Source organism: Sapajus apella, unplaced genomic scaffold, assembly GCF_009761245.1.
Source record: "Sapajus apella isolate SASKATOON/1434 unplaced genomic scaffold, GSC_monkey_1.0 scaffold53, whole genome shotgun sequence".
In the NCBI taxonomy this organism is placed as follows: Eukaryota; Metazoa; Chordata; class Mammalia; order Primates; family Cebidae; genus Sapajus; species Sapajus apella.
In genome coordinates, this window is record NW_022436993.1 from 15,214,157 (window position 1) to 15,238,234 (window position 24,078).

The window sequence follows — 24,078 nt, forward strand, 5'->3', positions numbered from 1 at the left end:
ACCACCAGACTTGTTTGCCCCTCAACACCTGCTAGCAGTTGAATCAAGGAGGATTTCATACCGTGTTAACTACCAAATAGCAATGAAAAATCATTTACGAATGCCTGCCTCCAAGGGAATAGAATAAAAACCACAGGGGCACGATCAGGAATTATCAAAGAGTCCTGGGGCTGGGCGTGGTGGCTCACACCTATAATCCCGGCACTTTGGGAAGCCAAGGCAGGCAGATCACGAGGTCAAGAGGACGATCCTGGCCAACATGGTGAAAACCCGTCTCTACTAACATCCAAAAAATTAGCTGGGCGTGGTGTCACACACCTGTAGCCCCAGCTACTCAGGAGGCTGAGGCAGGGGAATCACTGGAATCCAGGAGGCGGAAATTACAGTGAGCCAAGATCGCACAACTGCACTCCATCCCAGTGACAGAGCAAGACTCTGTCTCAAAAAAAAGAGTCGTGGGTAACCAGCCTGGTCAACACTGCAAAACCCTGTCTCTACTAAAAATATAAAAATCAGCTGGGTACGGTGATGTACACCTGTAGTCCCCACTACTTGGGAGGCTGAGGCAGGAGAATCACTTGAACCCAGGAGGTGGAGGTTGTAGTGAGCCCAGATTGCGCCACTGCACTCCAGCCTGGGCAACAGAGCAAGACCTTGTCTCAGAAAGAAAAAAAGAATCTGGCTAAATGGCCCAGTACGTCCAAGGGGAGACAGTGGAATACGGCAGGAGCCACGCTGAACCAGTGGCTGTGGTTTGTTGGTACTGGTTAGACTCGGCTACACTGCAGCTACGGAACACCTGGGTTTAAAGCTCCAGGACACCATTGTGGAAAGCACGCTGGGCTTGTCCTGCCCACACCCACTTCGACCCCTGGCAGTAGCCATAGAAACTAGAGGCTTTATTCATAGGAATTTTCTCTGCACAGTAAAGCTCTCAGAGCAAAGCACAGGCTGATCTGAGTTTGAGAGAACGTTATTCCTACCTTGGGAAGTGAATGTGGGAAGAAGACCAGGCTCAGTCACCTGAAGCTTAGACCCACCTAGGCCGTGGTTTCTTGGTGGATTCTGGGCTTGGCTTCACCCGAACAGCACACCCTGCGGCCTGTCCCATCTCCTAAGGTGTAGAAGGCTGGGGATTATAGGATACAGCCTGCAAGGCTCCGAGTGGGGCTGTTCAAAACAGCCAGAAGGACTTCTCTGGCATGAGGGAAAGCAATACACCTGTCTCTCCCAGATAAAAGAGGCGGCCAAGCATGGTGGCTCATGCCTGTAATCCCAATACTTTGGGAGGCGGAGACAAGCAGATCACAAGGTCAGGAGTTCAAGACCAGCCTGATCAATATGGTGAAACCCCCAACTCTACTAAAAATACCAAAAAAAAGTAGCCGGGTGTGGTGGCGCGTGCCTGTAATCCCAGCTACTCAGGAGGCTGGGGCAGGAGAATTGCTTAGACCTGGGAGGCAGAGGTTGCAGTGAGCCGAGATTGTGCCACTGCACTCTAAGCAAGGAAAGAAAAGCAAACCCCCTTCTAAAAAAAAAAAAAAAAAGGAAGAGGCGAGCTCACAAAACAGATGCAGGAGCCCACCTGCAGAGTAGCCAAGTTCCCCCCGCAGCTGAGCACAGGACCCCTCAGGGAAAGGTGATAGCCCTCCGAAAATGCAAGGTAACACACCCAACACTTCATTCGATAGGAAAAAAGTGGAATCATTCTCAGGCAGGTTAGTAACTTGGTATCGGTCTTCATGGCATTGATGTAACTAACATATTCCGTTTTCTCCTCGGACCTCTGTCTTCCTAGATTATCCAACAGCTCTTAGCAAGACAGAGCCTATTAGAAATATGCAGAATCCCCAAGTTGTTTCGGGCCATGCTCCATTTCTCTAGACAACTAAAAAAAAAAAGAATATATTTGACTAAGGTGTATGTCAAAAAGTCCCAAACAAATAAGCAAGGGTTAATTGAATTAGTAAACCTCAGTTACCTCAAGATCTTACTACTCCTTTAAATCCACTGCTGGCTGGGAGCGGTGGCTCAAGCCTGTAATCCCAGCACTTTGGGAGGCCGAGGTAGGCAGATTACAAGGTCAGGAGTTCAAGACCAGCCTGGCCAACATGATGAAACCCCATCTCTACTAAAAATACAAAAATTAGCTGGGCATGGTGGTATGCGCCTGTAGTCCCAGCTACTCAGGAGGCTGAGGCAGAAGAATCTCTTCAACCGGGAGGCAGAGGTTGCAGTGAGCTGAGATTGCACTACTGCACTCTAGCCTGGGTGACAGAGAGACTGCCACCCAGTCTTTGTTTTCAAAAAACAAAGAAAAAAATCCATTGCCAGTAATGCCTTGTTGGAGTTATGAAAACAAAACAAAAGAATTCACAAAGTAGTAAGAACTACATTGATTTGAAGTGGACCATCGAGAGTAACATGAAAAGGACTACTACATCAGCTGCCACTACCTCTATCACTAAGATGCCGCATTTTTTAAAGTAACATACGTGTGATTTTTCACTAAGACTGAAAAAACTACTCTAATTCTTCATTGCTCGCCAAAAATTCTTAAAAACTCAATTTAGTTTATTAAATCACTACGACAGCACGATCCACCCAGAGTCATGTTTCTAGTGGAAGAGCTACCATGGTAACTATTTATTTACCAAAGAAAACCTGATAAATGAATAAATAAAATAATATGAAAAAAAGAAAAAAAAAACCTGACCAGAAACCCCAATATACAGAATGAAATTCCTAAGAAACTGAAAAAGCAGTTTTTTAATCTCAGTATTCTCGCAAACTGAAAAAGCAGCCTAGAAGTTAATAGGAACTCTATTTTTGCATGTGCGTGCGTGCATGCGTGCGTGTGTGTGTGTGTGTGTGTGTGTGTGCTCGCGCGCGCGCGTTTCTTCTTTTGATCTAAGACTGAATCACTTTCTGGCTTCATTCAGAATCCACTGAGGCCCGGTGGGGAGGGAGCTGCGCGGTTTCATGTGCTAAGAAAACCATAGCTGTGACTCATGTCTAATATGTGCCCTGCATGCTGTCAAGAAGGCTGCGGAGAAGTCAGGAAACAGGACTTGGCTCTGGTTACCTCGTGGCTTTTCCCATTTTTCACAGTCACTTGGAAAACATTGCTCCCCAGCACTGGAAAATGTGACTGCCCGATGTTCACAGGTGTCGGGATAACCCAGTTCTATTCTGGGAACTTTCATTTCAGTGGCTCCAGGCTCCCAATCTCAGCTCCTTGGGGCTTAGTGTTCTCACTTTTGCCTTTTACTTATTTATTTTTCCCCCACAGGGGCAGAAGGTAGGGGTGAGCATTCATGAGATCATGGCTGTCAAGTTTTGAGGAAAATATACGGTAAAGTCATTAAAGCTTATAAAATCTCCCGTCCCCAGGGTTTTAAAAGGCAGGAGGGATTGCCATTTGTTTGAGATGATGAAGTCTGAAATGGATGACCTCTCAGGCACCTTTCTGAATGTTAAATCCAAAAGACACAGAGAGGGTCATTCAAGAGGGAAAGTCAGCAACAATGCTGACTCAGGCAGCCGCTCTAAAGTGTTCTGTGAGCAACGCCTTCGGCTGAAGCCTTCCATCCACCGCCACTCTGTGGGATATCCCTCTGCACGGGGTACAATCTCCCCTTCTCCCACCACGTGCGGGTCTGCAACTCCTGGACACACCCATCCACTGGGACCTATGCTCAACTGACCAATCAAGTGTTTTCTGGTAACACCTTGATTCATTTTAATAATTTGTGCAATGGAGCAATCTTGGCTCACTACAACTTTCGCCTCCGGGGTTCAAGCGATTCTCCTGCCCCAGCCTCCTGAATAGCTGGGACTACAACATGAGCCTCCATGCCCGAATAACTTTTTTGTTTTTGTTTTTTTTAATAGAGATGGGGTTCCCTCATGTTGTTCATGCTGGTCTCGAACTACTGACCTCAAGTGATCCACCTGCCTCAACCTCCCAAAATGCTGGGATTACAGCCGTGAGCCACTGTGCCCGGCCTGTTTTAATAATTTTTAAAAGGTTTCATTTTGGACTATCAAATTAGAAAAAAAAAATTAATACTGATCACTGGCAAGGATGTAATAAGAAGGCCGTGCTCACATATTGCTAGTAGGAGTGCAAGTTAATAAATATCTTTTTAAAAAATAAGAGCCAGGGTCTCACAATGGCACCCAGGCTCACAGTGTCTCCCTGACTCACAATGTCACTGCAGCCCCAAACTCCTGGGTTCAAGCAATGCTCCCACCTCGGCCTCCCCAGCAGCTGGGACTACAGGCATGTGCCATGACACCCAGCTAATTTTTTAAAATTTTTTGTAGAAATGGGGGTGTGGCTAGGCTGCTTTTGAACTCCTGGCCTCAAGTGACCCTCCCATCTCAGCCTCCCCACGTGCTGGGATTAATTACAGGCATGAGCCAGCAGCCCAGCCCATCTCCATCCCTAATCTGTCAACAGCTGGCCAAGCTTTCTTCTTTCACAAGGCACCGCCTCGTTGCAGTCATATGCTTTGATGGCGGGTTCTCTGCTTCATCTGACCTACTGGACTGAGGCCTACCAAGTAATTCATTCTCCTCCCACACCCTGGCGATGCAATTTCATTCTTGCTCACTGCATGATCTGACAGGGCGAGGCCTTCTATTTTTTTGATTGGTAGTTGTCTGTTTTGAGACAGAGTTTTGCTCTGTCACCAGGCTGGAATGCAGTGACGCAATCTCAGCTCACTGCAACCTCCGTCTCCTGGGTTCAAGGGATTCCCCTGCCTCAGCCTCCTGAGTAGCTGGGACTACAGGTGTGCACCACCACGCCAGGCTAATTTTTTGTATTTTAGTAGAGACAGGGTTTCACCATGGTCAGGATGGTCTCAATCTGCTGACCTTGTGATCTACCCGCCTCAGCCTCCCAAAGTGCTGGAATTACAGGCGTGAGCCACCATGCCCGGCCAAGGCCTTCTTTTAAAGAGCATAGAGGCCAGGCACAGTGGCTCACACCTGTAATCCTACCACGTTGGGAAGCTGAGGCAGGTGGATCGCTTGAGGTCAGGAGTTCAAGACCACCCAGGCCAACATGGTGAAACCCTGTCTCTACTAAAAATACAAAAATTAGCCAGGTGTGGTGGCACACGCATGTAATCCCAGCTACTTGGGAGGGTGAGGCAGGAGAATTGCTTGAACCTGGGAGGCAGAGGTTGCAGTGAGCTGAGATCACAGCACTGCACTCCAGCCTGGGTGACAGAGTAATGCTCCATCTCAAATAAGGCAAAAAATCATCATAATAATAAAAATAAAGAGCGTAGAGACACCCACTGCCCACTGGGCTTCCACATTAGAGTGTGACCACTCCACTGCAGGACCTCTGTGTACCTTGGTCACACACTCCCAAGATGGCCAGCCTCGGGCCTGCCCCTGCCCTCATTTCTGAAGGAGCCAGGAGGCAGAGGAAACACCAGGAGGCTTGGAACTCACTGTGGCTGAACCCCAGTTCCCAGACCAACAGCCTGGGGCCAGGCCATCTCCCCACCCCAGCCAGAGCCCCAGAGGCTGCCCTCTGCGGAGCCCTGAGCAACTCCCTGGGCTGGATGCCACCCTAAACAACTCCTGGTCACCTCCTGCTCTGCAAGGAATCCCACCTCTGTTTTCTTTCTCTGACCTGTTTTCTCTGGCACAGAAGCACCCCCAAAATTCCTTGCTCTCTTCAAAACATGACATTGACATTCTGTTCAAACCTCCCTGGAACATCCCCCAAAATCCACAGTGTAGTTCTCCTGTTCTCTCTCTCTCCGTCTCTTTTTCTCTGTCTTACATACACACACAGAATGGAAGAAGACTCAGAGGGTCATAGGGCCCATCACTCTGCACTTAGGTAATAAAAATAATACAGCTAATATTTTTTGGAAACTTGCTATATGCCAGGCACTGAGCTAAATTCCTCCCATAGATGTCCTATGAGAGGCAAGAACTACCACTGCCCCTATTTTACAGATGAAGACACAGAGGTTTCGGGGGCATACAGAACTTGTCCCAAGTCCCACCACTAAACTGGGATGCAGTCCTAAGCAGTGTGACCCCAGACCCCCAGTGACATTAACAACCCCCTCCATGGGCCTCAGCAGTCTATGGCATTGCTAGCACCGGAAGGTTTTTAGGGAGTCTACCAACAATCAGACACACTCAAAGGAAGGCTCACTTTTGGCAGAACATCCCCTGGAAAGCTGGGAGAAGGCGAAGCCAAGCAGTAGCATCAGCTGAACTAACAAGGAAAGAAGGAAAGGGTGTAACATGCCCGTGAATACAGCAGAATCCACGGAAAACCCAGAATTTCACTCTCGCTGGAAACCGACATAAAGGATGGCAAGTGAGTTCTATTTCTCTCCACTGTCCAGTACTGGTCAGAGCCTTCCCCCCGGGGCTCAGCAAGATCCCAACTTGACAGCAATTTCACTCTGCAAATGAAGCCCTTCCCCATGAGCAGCTTCCCCACGGCACAACTGTGGGACTTTTCTGCATGGACTCTGGGCCTGGCCCCATCCGAGGGTTTATAAATGAAGGCCTCCAGCCAGAGCCGCAGCAGAGCAGAGACGGCAGCGCAGAGTCTTGAGTCATCCGACCCCCGTTCTGTGCTACACTCTCTTTCCAACTCTAAATTTTATGTGCAACCAGCAATCAAGACAGGAAGAACAAGCAAAGTTTTACATACACCAACAAAATGCTGATTTGTCTATTCTATTAATAATACAAAATCTCAGCAAATGCAAATGACATTACAGGCATAATTCCATAAAAAGTTAAATCCACACTAAACATTTCCATCTGAATTGACATTTCCAGAAACTTCTCCATTAATATAGTTAATGCTGTTTTTTAAAAAGGAATTATTCTGTATCTCCTAAAAAAAAATGATGTAGATGCTTTAAAAAAATCCAAAATTGATTCAAGAAAGATGTTCAGGAAAAAAAAAAAAGAAAATTAAAATCCAAAAAGTGAATTCTATATGCCACCTTTTATTATGAAATACCGCAGGTCTTAGCACAAGAACAACCACGATCATATATTTGTAAATACCTCTGCCGACAGTCAAATGCTGATCTTTTTTCATTTTCTTTTTTCTTTTTTTCCAGGTATCAGAGTAACACTGGCACTAAAGGAGTAATAATCAACCTTAGATTCAGAACATACGCCAAACTGAGGCTGGAGGATCACGTGAGCTCAGGAGGTCGAGGCTCCAATGAGCTGTGATTGTACCACTGCACCCCAGCCTGGGCAATACAGTGAGACCCTGTCTCAAAAAAAAAAAAAAAAGCCATCACATTATCAATCAGGTCTGTCTTTTTTAAAAGACTGGAAAAAAAACCCAATTTGAATCTACTTCAATAGGGAAGTAATTTCTTAGCACTGACTTTAGAATGATGACGCAAAATGCAAACTGTATTGAAGTAGGACCTTGAAAAATAGTCAAAAACATATAACATGGAAGAAACAATTTTCAGAAAATACTAATAGAGGAGCCTGGGCGCAGTGGCTCACAACTGTAATCCCAGCACTTTGGGAGGCCGAGGCAGGTGGATCACCTGAGGTCAGGAGTTCGAGACCAGCCTGGCCAACATGATGAAGCCCCATCTCTACTAAAAATACAAAAGAAAAAAATAGTTGGGCTTGGTGGTAGGCACCTGCAATGCCAGCTACTTTGGAGGGTGAAGCAGGAGAATAGCTTGAACCCTGGAGGCAAAGGTTGCAGTGAGCCAAGACTGTCCTGCTGCACTCCAGCCTGGGTGATAAGAGTGAGACTCTATCTCAGAAAAGAAAAAGAAAATATAAATACAGATATAAATATATATCACCAGCAAACACTTCAAAATACTAAAGGAAATGGCTAGGGATGTCCTAAGTCACTTTGTTTTTAAAAAGAAATATATATTATTAATATATTAATAAAAATCTATTATTTTTCTATTAATAATAGAAAAATCTATTGTTAATATATTAATAGACTGGAAACCCTTTGGAAGAAGGCAGCTGCAATCTTCGAGAAAAGGAAAGTTAACAAGCTAAGAAAGGTGGCCTGACTACAATAATCAGACACATGAAAACAAGAGGAAAATCTATAAACACGGGAAGGTAACAGAATCAAACTGGGGAACATGATGGATCTATAAAAGAAAATCAAAGAGAGTTAACTAGGCTTTTTTTCCAAAGAAATTCCAAACAAATGTTAAATGGAACCTTTTGAAAACAGAAGAGAAATTCACTCTCCATAATTTATTTCCCTAATTTGAACTGAATTTGGCCAGCAAGCAACATCTGAAAAACCTCAAATAAAACTATGTCTACATAGGCAAAGCCAAATGGAGAATTAAGGCAATCAATCATTCAACTAATGAAGGCAAAGAGCTAGTACACCATGACTAAGAAACAGCATGTCTCAAGGAAACTATCCAAATTTCAAATTAGTGGAGAATAGTTGCTACATTTTCTTCAAGGCTTTGCCTAAAATATTCCAAAACAATGATGAAAGCTCATCAGAACATTTTCAGAAAGGTGCCTACAAGTAGGCATTCGTGTTAAATTTATTCCAACAGCGAGGCTTGAGAAGACTGTAAAAAGTTTGAAAAATGCAAAATGTACAAAACATACATCTCCCACTGACTATGAGATATTCAGACACAACAGATAGCACGTCAGATCAGAAACTCAAGCCAGGTTCCTCCCAGCCAAACACTGTCCCCAGCTATTTTTCCCTAAAACCACAGAGGAAAAAGATAATTTCAAAGATAAAACATATCACAACTAATATAGCTACTGTACACAAATGCTGTCTTCTTGAAATTTCAATTTACTACAAGATACCGGATTTTTGCAACACAGAAGGTTTCCTACAATTGTCATCAGAAAACATTATAAAACATCCAAGACTCAGCAAAACTAATAAACACATACCTCCTATTTCAGCATTTCCATTCTTTCTACTTTCTCTTTAGAGGGAGGAAATTTCAAAATTAAAGAACTAAATGACACATTTATTAGATTACGGTCTTCAGATTTTTTGCATTTCAGGGAGCTGTTCAATTTTCCCAACTATCAGGGAACTGGATGAGAGTTGCCAACTCTTAATTTTTCAAGTAAGGTCAGTACATCCAAACTACCATAATGATACCACCATTTCATGAAAGAAAATATCTCAACATCAGAAAGCAGAAAAGATCCTCATTTTAAGGGGAAAAAGGATAAGCCCTTCCATTTAATACACTGGGGATTTCTAAAACCCCCAGTACATTATTTTTCTCATTTTACTGCATACCAGTGACAAATTCAGGGCATGTAGGCCCAAGGTCCTCATCTCCAGACTTTTTTTCAAACAATGGCAAAATTTTGGTCTGAAATGTATGGCATGATAATGGAATGGAATATCTGAAATCAGAACTATCCCAAATCCAGAGATTCAGTGTCCATAAATACCAGCAAATGATTAGCAACTTCTTCAAACCCACATTTCTGTGTTCTTCCGTAATCAGCATCACCATCATCATCACCAATGTCATCACTATCACTATCATCACCATCATCACTATCATCATCACCATCATCATCATCACCATCACCACCATCACCATCACCATCACCATCATCACCATCACCATCACTATCATCATCACCATCATCACTATCATCGTCACCATCATCATCACCATCACCATCATCATCATCATCACCATCATCACAATCATATCAGCATCACCATCACTGTCAACATCATCATCGTCATCACCATCATCTCCTCATCACCATCATCAATATCAGCACCATCATCTCATCATCATCACCATCAGTCAACATCATCATCTCATCACCATCATCACCATCATCATCACCATCATCGTCAACATCATGATCACCATCATCGTCATCACCATCACTGTCAACATCATCGTCATAACCATTATCACCATCATCATCGCCACTGGCATCATCATCGCCACTGGCATCATCATCATCGTCATCATCATCATCATCATCACAAAATACGCATCCCAGGGAAGAGAATAGGGCCTGACATCATCATCATCATCATCATCATCATCACAAAATATGCAGCCCAGGGAAGAGAACAGGGCCTGACTTCTCTCTAACACACTGATAAAGTTTGGATATTTGTCCCCTCAGAAATGCTATGCTGAATTGTAATCCCCCGTGCTGGAGGTGGGGCCTAGTGGGATGTGTGTGGGTCATGGGAGCGGATCCCTCATGGTTTGGTGCTGTCTTCCTGACAGTGAGTTCTCGCAAGTGTGTGGCACCCCACTTCCCGCCTCTCTCTCACTTGCTCCTGCTTTCACCATGTAACATGCCTGCTCCCCCTTTCCCCTCCACCATGATTTTAAGTTTCCACGGCCTCTCTAGAAGCCAAGCAGATGACAGACCATGCTTCCTATAGAGCCTGCAGAACCAGGAGCCAATTAAGACTCTTTTCTTCATCAATCACCTAGTCTCAGGTATTTCTTTACAGCAATGCAAGAACAGCCTAATACACACAACATTCTGCCAGGACCCACACTGGGGCCCCCAGAACCTCCCCGTATGAATAAAAGCCAGAGTGGGCGAGAACAAAATCTCAGTCCCACCACGAGACAAGTAGCGAAGGGCAATAGGATGTGTTCACAAACCCTTTCGAGGGACAGAAAGGACCTGGGCAGGCCAAGCACAGATGCTCCAGTGATTCATCTGAGAGAGGCAGGGGGAAGGTGGCTGGAAAACTCAGTACCAAATACTCGCACTTCACCACGGCCTCACCCCTGGCATCTGCTACAACTTATTATTTGTTTCCTTTTAATGGGCACCTGTTCCACTTTTCTCTTTTTTTTTTTTTTTTTTGTGTGTGTGTGTGTGTGTGATGGAGTTTTGCTCTTGTTGCCCAGGCTGGGGTGCAGTGGTGTGATCTTGGCTCACTGCAACCTCTGCCTCACAGGTTCAAGCAATTCTCCTGTCTCAGCGTCCCAAGTAGCTAGGATTACAGGCATGTGCCACTATACCTAGCTAATTTTTTTTTGTATTTCTAGTAGAGACAGGATTTCCCTATGTTGGCCTGGCTGATCTCGACATCAGGTGATCCACCTGCCTTGACATCAGGTGATCCACCTGCCTTGGCCTCCCAAAGTGATGAAATTATAAGTGTGAGCCATCATACCTAGCCCCACTTTTTTCTTTCTAGTCACTGTAAAGAGGAACAACCAGCACACTGGAGCAGGCTAAGGGAAGAGGAGACAGGGGCCAGCTTCCCCTCTGCTCATCCTATCCACAGCCATCCACGCCACCAGCTTACACTACAGGTGGGGTTGCAGGGGGCACCAGGATGAGGACTGTGATGAAAGTAAAGCCCTATTTGCTGTAAAATGGTGGGAAAAGAACACATTCGTGTTACTAGAGCCCTGGTCTTCAATATTCTACTTTGTTTCTCTGGCCAGCTGTCATCTGAGAAACCAGCCCTTGCTGATAAGACTCAAACCTCAAGCAAGATTGGTGGAAAGACATCAGCAGATGTGTTCTATCCCTTGAAGTCATTATTTTGATTCTTGACTTTGTAACTACTATCAACAAAAGGGGCATAAGAAACCAGGTAGGGCTGGCCAGGCACAGTGGCTCATGCCTATAATCTCAGCACTTTGGGAGGCCGAGGCAGGTAGATCACCTGAGGTCAGGAGTTCAAGACCAGCCTGCCCAACATGGCAAAACTCCATCTCTACTGAAAATACAAAAAAAATTATCCAGGCATTGTGGGAATTCACTCAGGGTGGTAGCAAAAATATTAAGGAAAAAAATATTAGAGGAAGTTATAGAATATTGTCACAAACCTTCTTAGAAGGCCAAGAAGTTTGCATAGCTTCAATAGAGGTTTTGACTGAAGGCCGCCTAAATCCCCTTTACCTTTAGTTAATAAGAAAAGCAAATACCTAGGGTATGTGGGAGAGTTTATCTGAATAACTTGTTCACTCATGTGGTCTTAAAACTAACCTTCGAGCTGGATGGCCCTCTCGGGAAAAGGTCAACCAGGGAGATTACCCGCTAATGGTGTTTGCTTTGGGCATCAGAACCTGTCCTTTAATCTTAAACCTCTAGTGGTGTTGACTCTAGCCTTTGTCAATTATACTTTACTAAATAAATGCAAGTCTCACTGGCTGGTGGGGGCCAGTGGTTGCAACTGTTTACAGCACTCTCCAGGGAATCTCTAAGTGGCCATGGACCCTCAGCTGAACTGGTAAAGCATAATACCTGTGTGTTAGTGTACTTTTTTCATCCGTTGCTGAGTCAGGGTCTGCAGGACAGACCCTTACAGATGGTGACCCTGACAGGGCATGGTGGCAGACACCTGTAATCCCAGCTACTTGGGAGGCTGAGGCAGGAGAATTGCATGAACCCGGGAGGCAGAGGTTGCAGTGAACCAAGATTATGCCACTGCACTCCAGCCTGGGCAACAAGAGCAAAAGAAACTCTGTCTCAAAAAAAAAAAAAAAAGCAGCCAAGGTAGGCCATCGCTGTAACTGATAATCATTTGTAGTACATTTCTACTGAAAAGCCCACAGTGCATCTTTTTTTCATTTGCACAAGGCAAATGAAGAGTAAATGCAGTGGCATCTCATTAAGACACTCACCGGGCACTCCTGCCAGCTCCCACTCCTGTGCTTGGGGCTTCCTGACCCAAACGCCAACTGTCTCAGCTGCAGGAACCTGCACAGCAGTTGGAGGATCGGGGAGCTGCTTCTGCAGGACCACACAGATGGGAATTGCAATGTGGATCCACATCGTGGAAGCACAGTCTAGAGTTCCAATGTTTCAGTTCTTTTTTAATGGAAGTAAGAAACTTCTGAGCTCAGAATCTCAGCATTCTGCCAAGGCTTAGATATGCCGGTAGAATAAGAAAACAAGACATGAAGGGCAAGTAGAGGTCGTTCTGTCCCAGGATGGTTAGTGGGCACCTAGGCTGGCCCAGATATTCCATGAGCCAATGCTTGGTGAGGTGAGGTGATGGGAGCCCACAGGTGGGCTCAAAGCTTAATAAATTACAGAAGCACAACAGATTTTTTAGTACTTATTTCCATGTGAGGTGGGATCTGTGAAGACAAGAAGAGTGTGGGCTTAGCACACACTTTCCAGAAACATCACTGGCACACACGACCACCCCAACAAGTCCTTATTCCCTGCCACCTTTGGCAATTAGTACAAAGTCAAGAAATGCCAAGAGCACTGGAAATATGTGCAGAGATTGTCTTACAGTTATCAATAAGGCTGGTGTGGTGGCTCATGCCTGTAATCCCAGCACTTTGGGAGGCCAAGGCAGGCAGATCACGAGGTCAGGAGTTCAAGACCAGCCTGGCCAATACGGTGAAACCCCGTGTCTGCTAAAAATACAAAAATTAGCTGGGTGTGGTGGTGCATGCCTGTAGTCCCAGCTACTTGGGAGGCTGAGGCAGAAGAATCACCTGAACCTGGAAGGCAAACGTTGCAATGAGCCGAGACTGCACCACTGCACTCCGGCCTGGGTGACAGAGCAAGACTCCATCTCAAAAACAATAATAATAATCAATAAAAGAGGGCAAAATGAAGAATATCTCTCAAGGCAAAACTGAGGCTCCACAAAGCTCAGATTGTACTTAAGGTCTAGAATGACTTTGCCTCTGGTCAAAATATTAAACGTGTGTCATTCCGGCAAGCAAAGAACGAATATCTGTTGTCAAACATCTTCTGTATATGCCCCCATGCCTCATCACACTGGATGTGGCCTCCATTGATTTGTGAAACAAACAACAACAAAAACTGATCAATTTTTTAATAAACTCAGCTGCCCTTCAGAGAAGTACTTTTGTTCTGTGCATTGCTTCAGCTCTGGGAGACACATTTATTACAAGGAGACAGAGTTGAGTCTGTCTTGAGCAGACGCCTCACATAGAAGACACACAGAAATATACACACTCAAGAAATACACAGAGTTACATACACACACAGCCACACATAGAGAGAAAGAAGAGGAAATGGCATTTCTGCCTTGTAACCACCATCATCTTGTTCAAAACTGCTAGCAAATAAATTAATCAAGAAATTATTTACCAGCAATATGGCAGGCAAGCTAATCTGAGAAGAATTATGGGGAAGTGCTATGAAAATAAAAAGTATGTAAAATGATGTAGATTTCAAGTAATACAGATAAACAAAATGTGTGATATCCATACAATGGATTATTATTCAACCATAGAAAGGAATGAAGTTCTGAGCCATGTTGTAACACAGATAAGCCCTGAAGACATTAGGTTACCAGTGAAAGATCGGGCACAAAAGAACAAACATTGCATGATTCCATTTACGAAGTACTGAGAATAGGCAAATTTACAGGAGAAAATAGATTCAAAGTTACTAGCGGTGGGAGAGGAGGGACTGGAGAGGAGAGAGGAGGGAATGCGGAGTTCCTGCTTACTGAGTACAGAGTTTCTGTTTGGGATGATGAAAAAATTTGGGAAACAGACAGTGGTGATAATTGCACAAGGCTGTGAATGTACTTAGTGTCGCTGAACTGTACACATAGAAATAGCTCAAAGGGGCCGGGTGCAGTGGTTCATGCCTGTAATCCCAGCATTCTTAGAAGTCAAGGCAGGTGACCTGAGGTCAGGAGTTCGGGACCAGCCTGGCCAACATGATGAAACCCCCATCCCTATTAAAAATACAAAAATTACCTGGGCATGGTGGTGCGCACCTGTAATCCCAGTGACTCAGGAGGCTGAGGCAGGAGGATCACTTGAACATGGGAGGTGGAGGTTGCAGTGAGCCCAGATCGCGCCACTGCACTCCAGCCTGGGTGACAGTATGAGAGTCCTTCTCAAAAAAATAAAATAATGAAAGGGTCAGCCAACCACATCCTTGTGGAGGAATTTGTTTTCATTTTTCCCAGGATATTTGTTTCCTGGGGGGAAGTACCTAGAGCTTGAATCATTGTAAAACGCTCAAGCAAATTATCTATCTGGATGATGCTGGTCAACTTGGACCACAGCTGGAAATGGGGAAGCAAATCTTCTCCCAGATTTAATATTCAATCAACCAACTCAACCAGCTCTTCCTCCACCCTTGCATGTGGCCTGTGCGGCAGGAGCTGGTTCCTCCCTGTCCTCAGGGTCTCAGAGAGGCTTCCAGAAGTGGCTACCAACTAATGGAGGGGGGAGCTGGAGAGAAGGAATCCAGGGTCAGGAAAGACAACACTGTGGAGCTTCGGGGCAGACAGGGATGGGGAGAAGGCGGCCGGGGGGTGTTCCCAGAGACGCTTCCGTGGGAAGTCAACTTCTGGCTTGAGGGAGGAGATGGTGAAGAAAGAAATGTGAAAAGGAAGCCTGGTAGGATTTCCCAGGGTTCCCTTCCCCTGGCAGTGGGAGCTTCTGGGTTTTAAGCTGGGGCTCAGGTGACAGGATCTGGTGGGCAACTGAGGCCAGTCCCTCTGGGTGGCTCTGTCCGCCCTGCCAGGCCTCCTGCCCCAGGTTCCTCAAACGTGGGCTGAAAGAAGTCATGGAGAGTTTTGGCCGTGAATGCAGGGCACGAGAGAGGCTGGAGGGTAGCTGGAAGGTGGAGGTAAGAGGTGCACTTTACAGTATAAGGAGGGTGACAGGCAGCAGGGTCAGAGGATGAGGAGAAGGTAAAATACAGACTGGCATGGGGGGGTCTGAAGGAGCAGGACCCTTGGAAGTGAAGCAGAGGGAGCCTTCCTTAGAAAGAAAGCAAGTCTGGAGTATCAAGACATGAAGCAGTGACGTCACCTTAAGTGGCCTTGATCTTCTCTACAAAGGGCAGAGAAAACAGGGAACACGCTGTACTGTATGGAAAAGAGCTGGAATAGCCACATAAGGACAGCTGGAGGCACATACCTATTACCCAGCAAAGGAGGAGGCCCAGGGAGACTTGGAAGCATGATTTTGCAGAGAGTTCAATAGCTTCTTTTTTTTTTGTGTGTGTGTGTGTGTGTGTGTGTGTGATAGGATCTCCTTTTGTCACCCAGGCTGGAGTGTAGTGGTGTGGTCTCGGCTCCCTGCAACCTCTGTCTCCCTGGCTTGAGCAATTCTCGTGCCTCAGCCTCCCAAGTAGCTGAGACTAGAGGCTTGCACCACCATGCCCAGAGAATTTTTGTGGGGGGTGTGTTTTTTGTTCCTGTTTTTGTTATGTAGAGACAGGGTCTCCCTATGTTGCCCAGGCTGGTCTCAAACTCCCAGGCCCAAAAGATTCACCACGTCAGCCTCCCAAAGTGCTGCGATTACAGACATGAACCATCATGTCCAGCCAATAGCTTAATTTAAAAATAAACAAATAAATAAGCTTTTGCCAGATATTAACTAGTATTTTCTTCTTGCTTTATGGGGGTTTTTTTTGTTTTTGTTTTTTGAGACTGAGTCTTGTTCCTGCTGCCCAGGCTGGAGTGCAATGGTGCGAACTCAGCTCACCGCAACCTCTGCCTCCTGGATGCCAGTGATTGTCCTGCCTCAGCCTCCTGAATAGCTGGGATTACAGGCATGCACCACCACACCTGGCTAATTTTGTATTTTTAGTAGAGATGGGGTTTCACCAAATTGGTCAGGCTGGTCTCAAACTCCCGACCTCAGGTGATCTGCCCACCTCAGCCTCCCAAAATACTGGGATTACAGGTGTAAGCCACTGCACCCGGCCTATGGGTTTGTTTTTTACATTAAACTTTCTAATACCTTAAATTTGTTTTGGTGTTTGGCACAACATGACGGTCCTGAACCAGGGAGGGAGCTGTTTTCCCAGGGGGATCTGGAAACAAAGGGGAAACAAACCTCCACAGCGTGGGAGTCGGGGAAGCCGAACATCCGGAGATGCACAGCACAGATCTGAGCAAGGAAGGATCATCTCAGCCATGGAGCCAATGGGACCACCACCGAGAAACAAAATGAGCTGGTTTTTTCCCAGCTAGCTAACCCCGAATCCAAGCTCCATTTGATTTACACACCCACTCAATCCTACGTGCGACAAGAAATGCTGAGTGTCTCCTCGGAGCCCAGTCCTCTTCCCAGCAGCACTGGTACAGACAAATCAAACGCCAGCATTTGTGCTTTCTCCCGTTGATTTCAAAACATTCACATAAAAACGCCATCTAAGTGCTTTGAAATTCATAAACAATTTTAAAGGGCTGGTAAATTACTGCTAAGCAGAAGTCTCATTGGTCCTGATAAGAAGTACTTGTAATAAACATTTAACAATGCATGCCAATATTAAAGCTAAGTGTTTGTTCTTGTAAGTAGATTAAACAATATGACCATGTCACGTTGATATCATGGGTTTGCTCAGCAAACTCCTGTTTCATAGAGACTGGCCGGAGCCAACTTCAGTCTAACCCTGTTGACTGTCATTTGGCGTTCCAAATGTATGGGGGTCTTGATTAATGAAGTTTCACTGGGGTCTTTGACATTTGGAACTTATAGAACAAGACAACAGGGTTAATTGTCCTATGTGTTTATGCCTGCTAGACTGTGGCTAATTTTTAAAGACAGCCGCTTACTAATGTGGGCATTGAGTCAATATACAGAAAGCCTAAGCAAACAGTGCAGTCTCCTCATTAGCTCGCTGCCTGCCTCTGGACTGAAAATGGTGCATATTACAGCTATCTCACTGTGTCTTCCACAAAGAACACGACTCCGAGGCGCACTGATGGGTTCGACAGTTTCCTGGGCACTGTGTCTGCACTGCAGATGATATATTAATTTACAAATTTCCCTGCATCTCTGACCATGGGCATGGAGCTTAAACTCTTGAGGTCTGCAAAATGAGCTGGCTGGGCTGAAGCCCCTGTGGAAGCCCCAGAAGGAGGTATGGGGGTGCCTATTCTTGGTATTTCCAAAGACCCAACAGAAACTACACATTTTCTCACAATACTATGGCTCATGCTAAACCACATTTGCTTGAATGATGTCGATTCAACATGCAGCGAGCAGCCACACCCCCAGAACAGAAGGCCTCTGGCAGCTGGGTCTGTCCTCTAACAATGAAAATTTAAAGAAAATAAGTTAATGCTCAAAAATAGAGTTTTCCAGCCAGGGCAAGGGGTAGTGGCTCACGCCTGTAAGCCCAGCACTTTGGGAGGCCAAGGTGGGTGGATTTCCTGAGGTAAAGAGTTCAAGACCAGCATGGTCAACATAATGAAACCCCGTCTTTACTAAAAATACAAAATTAGCCGGGCATGGTGGCGCATGCCTGTGATCCCAGCTTCTCGGGAGGCTGAGGCACAAGAATCACTTGAACCCAAGAGGCGGAAATTGCAGTGAACTGAGATCATGCCACTGCACTCGAGGCTGGGTGACAGAGTGAGACTCTGTCTCAAAAAAAAAATACAATTTTCTTGGTCATTATGGATTAAAATCTAAGGTCCCTCACATTCTAAAACTCTGATTCTTTCACAGCAAGTTATTCATACCAAGAATAACCCAATCTCAGCATAGCCCCAGACAATACATAATTAACAATTAATTATGAACAATACATAATTAACAATAACAGAGTTCTCTCCTAGCTTTCCTACACTTGCTTAAATCTTTGCAACTAATTAAGGGTCCACCTAGTTATAAGGCAAACCATCTTCCCAAAACGAATTAGACACAACTGTATATTCTCTGAAGATATTAAGAAAAGGTCTGGATTTGCCCAGTCAGGAGTTTCTCCCTCAATTTCTTGCTTTTAGAAAAGCTCAAATAACTGGATGCCCATTTTTGTCTATCTTTTTTTTTTTTTTTTTTTTTTTTTTTTTTTTTTTTTTTTTTTTTTTCCCAAAATCAACAGGAAAGTTTCCAATTGGCCCCAATACTACCACCTGCCACAAGATATCAAGAACTGAGACGCCAGGGACCTGCTCTGTGACGTGGGTGAGTCTCAGGTCCACACCGCTAACATCAGAGCCAGAACACCACTGGCCCTCCTTCAAGGCCTATTACGGAAGAACAGTCGAGCAGCTGATGGCAGGAAGAAAAAACACCTAGAAGTTCAACGCATTATATAATATAGTTGTTACAATGCAAATTGTTATTTTTTTAAATAGAGTCTCACTCTGTCACCAGGCTGGAGTGCATGGCACTACCTCGGCTCACTGCAACCTCACCCTCCCGAGTTCAAGTGTTTCTCCTGCCTCAGCCTCCTGTGTAGCTGGGATTACAGGCATGTGCCACTACGCCCAGCTAATTTTTTTATTTTTTATAGAGACAGGGTTTTGCCATGTTACCCAGGCTGGTCTCAAATTCCTGGCCTCAAGTGACCCGCCCGCCTCGGCCTCCCAAGTGGGACTTTTTATGCCACACTTAGTCATTTGGTTTTTATCCTGTCAGTAAGGAAATGAAAGAGACACATGATCAGCTTTTTGGTATGTTTAAAAGACCACTTTGGAGCTGTCGTTAAAATGTCTAAGACTGGTATTAGAGAGACCAGTTAAATTGGTGGTGGAGATCTGGAAGTGGGGAGTCAGGGAGAGGTTAGTGCCCCAAATCGGCAGTGGGGCTGGAGGCGCAGGATAGACAAAAGGATCCCTGAGGCGGTCACACCTACATCCTCGGGCTCATTTTGGATTTAGGAGCACTAGCTGGAAGCGAAGGGCTAAGAAGTCTCCTGCTTGGGTAACTGGGTAAATTGGTAATAAGTGCCTTCTACTGAGTATGTACCTAGGAGCGGGTTTGCGTGGGCAAAAGGTGAAGAGTTCTGAATGTGTAGAATTACGTGGATTGGAGAGACCTCAGTGCGGGGCTATCCAGGGCTCAGGTGAAGAAGATACATCATCCTGGCAGAAATGCAGCTTCAGGATTATAACTTGGAAGCAGGCTTTTTTTTTTCCTGTGGTTTTGCTTGTTTTGCCTGCATTATCTACTTAAGCACTTTATGTTGATCTGTTTGTTAGCAGGAAAGGAACAAGCAGCAAACGTGTGGGAGTGCTCAGGCGGAGGCGAAAGCCCTAATGCTGTGTTCTAAGAACCAACCCGGACACATGAGGCCAGATGCAGTGAAAGGTTGTGAGCTGGTGTTTGAAAGTGATGTATGACAAGCTGGCATCAGCTTGCCAGCGTGTGTTCACATGGACATCTGCCCTGCAGAATTGCAGAATGGCTTAGAACGCCGGTTCTGGTTTCAGGTGGACCTTGTCCAGCCCTTCACAGGTGTGGGACCTTCAGTGCGTCCTCGCCCTGTGCCCACCTGTCTTTCTTGGATAAGGGTGACCATCAATCCCACTTCACTTGTGAGGATTCAGTGAGATAATTGACGGTGTGGTTAACTCAGTTCCTGGAAGAGTGGACACTCAAAAACATTTGTCTCTTGAAGTATTTACATGAACAGCTCTTCTATAAAGACTCTAAATTTACTACTGAACATCAATCTGGGATTCAGAATTGATTTTTTAGGTGATTTACTTTTCATTTATGAAGGGGTGTACCACAGAATTCCTGCCGAGAATGGGGATAGAAACCTCCCTGTTAGTGCATTTAAAACTATTTGATTTGCAAAAAATTCAACATACTTTAAAACAGTCTATTATTAATAATAATTTGTGGCCGGGCACAGCAGCTCACACCTGTAATCCCAGCACTTTGGGAAACTGAGGCAGGTGGATCACAAGGTCAAGAGATTGAGACCATCTGGCCAACATGGTGAAACCTCGTCTCTACTAAAAACACAAAAATTAGTACAATCTATAAAGGAGAAAGGTAAAGACAGACAGGGTATTCTTTTGTTTTTGTTTTTGTTTGTTTGTTTGTTTGTTTGTTTGACTTGTAGAGATAGGGGCCTTTGCTATATTGCCCAGGTTAATCTTGAGCTCCTGGGCTCAAGCAATCCTCCCAGCTCAGCCTCCCAAAGTGCTGGGTTTACAGGTGAGAGCCACACTGTGCCTGGCCCAGGAAAGGTATTGCTAGATCAGAGATCTCTCGTAGAAGGAGAGGAGGAATTCAACCAGAAAAACCATTTCCTGGAAGCCTACGTCATACTGTGGGTACAGTTGTAAGTCTCCATCTGTGAAAACGCAAAGCCCTCCAGTGGGGATTCCAGAGAAATCAGGTCACATCTCAAAATACATTCAGTCCCTCAGAATATAAAGTTCTCAAAACCATGACAATTATATTTTATTTACTATTCAGTAGGGATTAATGATTGTGGAGCTAGCAGTTATTATGAAAAAAGTTTAAGCTACATGAAATCAAAGAATAAATCATGGTCTGAATGTAAATTGGGAGCCCTGGGCAGCTTCCAAACTCTGCACTCCTCTTCTGAGGTCTTTCATCTTCCAGCAACACAAGCTGTGGTTAAATAATAAAAGAGTCACTGAGATGCTATTCTCCTTACTCAGCAGCACCTGGCTGCTCAGACTTCAGGTACGCAGCAAGAGGTGAGCTCATACCGAGGTTGAAATGGCAAAGACACTTCCCATCATTAGAAATTCTCCTTTGGATGCACTCAAAAGACTTTCCAATGGATGCCACTCTGTTAGGGAACTGCTTCCAAAGACTGTCTCGTAAAAATTAAATACTTGTCACTCCCTTCAAATACTGAGTAAAAAAACCTACCTACCTAGACATTATCCTGAAATTACGTCTTAAATTTCTAAAGTCATAACATCCATGAACAAATGACACCCAGTCACATCACACCATTTGCAGTAGTTATGTCGTCAAAAGTTGCCTTGAACCCTGAATTAGTGAATACTGAATCATTGCTCCTAGGGGAAAAACAAGACTAGGTACCTACAGGCCTCTAGTCACATCACCTGATCAGTACAGAACCTTGCTTATGTGTGCTTCTGTTTAAAGACACGTCATTTAACATATATTGTTGATTCATTCATAGTGAACTCACAGCCATCAGCACCACAACTGATGCCTGAAGAATCGAACATACATCCAGTTTTCTCTGCAAGGTACATGACAGCCTTCCCATACTTCAGAACACCAGACACTTCTCTGCACCACACTTGGGGCTACTTTAAGCAGCAAAATCACGAAGAAAAATGCAAATACATTTTAGTGAATAGGTGAATTTGCAAATACAGAATCCATAAAAACTGTGGAAGCATGATAGTTCGTTTTACGACATTACTGGGCACATAGTGCAAACTCCTCCATTAGGTGTCATAGTGGGGGGTGTCTCAATAGAGCTAAGTCGTGGTGTGGCTCCTATCCTTAAGGATCCTGCAGTCCAGCAAAAACCCTCATCTTTTTTTTTTTTTTTTTTTTTTTGAGACAGAGTCTCACTCTGTCACCCAGGTGGGAGTGCAGTGGTGCGATTTCAGCTCACTGCAAACTCCGCCTCCCAGGTTCAAGTGATTCTCCTGCCTCAGCCTCCTGAGTAGCTGGGATTACAGGTGATTGCCACCACACCTGGATAATTTTTGTATTTTTAATAGAAACGGAGTTTCACATGTTGGCCAGGCTGGTCTCAAACTCCTGACCTCAAGTGATACACCCACCTCAGCCTCCCGAAGAGCTGGATTACAGGCATGAACCACTGCACCCCGCTGACCCTCATCTTTTATCTTCCTGGATGTCCTTGGGGACTACTTCCCACTCCCTCATACCAGTGAACCTCAAGGAGATCATGGTTTGAGAGCACTCCCAAACCACCCTCGCATACCTCAATGCAGATTCCAATACCATTCCCAGCAGGGCACGCACCTTCCACTCAAGAGCGACCTGCCCAAAAGAAAAAGGCTGATGGCAGCAACTGTGACGCAGGCAGAATAAACACTGTGGCACGGAACTCAGACAGCATCCAGAGAACTCACCGAGGGACTCTATGACAAACTCCTATCCCGTTGCCTCACTTACATCCGCTTTCTTTATACCGACATCTATAAACACATAAAAACGGGAAAAGAACTAACGCTGAACCTCTGTTTCCCAGCAGTGACTAATATTCATCCACATTAAACAACTGAAAAAAAAAACAAACTGTGGATTGTTAGTAGGGGATATATTTCCAAAGAAATTCTATATTCTCCTTTTACTATATTTATCAAAATTTCTTAAATCTTCATTTTGTTCAAATGTAGAATCATTGTTCCAATAAATACAAGAACTTTTGGGCTGGGCACGGTGGCTCACGCCTGTAATCCCAGCACTTTGGGAGGGCGAGGCAGGTGGATCACCTGAGGTCAGGAGCTTGTGACCAGCCTGGCCAACACGGTGAAACCCCATCTCTACTAAAAGTACAAAAACCAGCCAAGCGTGGTGGTGGGACCTGTAATCCCAGCTACTCAGGAGGCTGAGGCAGGAAAACCTCGAACTCAGGAGGCAGAGGTTGCAGTGAACCAAGATCGTACCACTGCACTCCAGCCTGGGTAACAAGAGTGAAACTCCATATCAAAAAATAAAGAAATAAATACAGGAACTTTTGAAAATATGTAGGTCCTATAGCCACAGGAAATTTAAATGTATATACATATTTTTGGAAAGAACAAATATAATATCCTAGGATAAAATTCTGTGAGAATAGAATATGACTCTAAAGAAAAAAAAAAAGAATAAGGTAGAAATTCCAACAGTTAAAGATGAGTTTCTTTTTAAATGGATGATGGTGGGTATCAAAGCTCTGTGATATTTAGTTCCACTGGTTACACTTAAAATAATGATGTAACTGTTTTATTTCAAGATGCCAATATTTACAATACTCTGGAAATAACATCCTTTGCCTGTCTCAAATTACGATGAAAAATTCTGGCTATCAACACCAAGTGTGGGAAGGGGTAGACGGCTTCACAAAATTATTTCAGGAATCAGGTGAACAAAAGCAGCAAAAAGCCAAGTCGGGTCCCTCAAAAAGGAGCCCACCCCCTCAGTTCCAGCCAAGTCCAGGTCTTGAAATTTTTCAAGAGAAGCAGGAAATCTGGATTTTCAACGTACAGTTTACCTGTTTTGCATTTTTTAATATGTTGATTCAAAAACTTTTCAACAGTGTGCAAGCCAAACAAAACACATCTTTAGGCCAACATTTTTTTCTACTACCATGGCTCTAAGCAACATTCATCCTCTTCCATCAATTTTTTTTTTTTTTTTTTTTTTTTTTTTTTTTTTTTTT

At 44.8% G+C, this 24,078-nt stretch overlaps 1 protein-coding gene across 3 annotated transcripts in view; it reads right to left on the reverse strand.

Moving 5' to 3' along the window:
• CAMK1D (calcium/calmodulin dependent protein kinase ID) overlaps positions 1 to 24,078 on the reverse strand; it is a 462,154-nt gene that overhangs the window by 393,021 nt on the left and 45,055 nt on the right. The gene's annotated exons all lie outside the window — the stretch shown is intronic.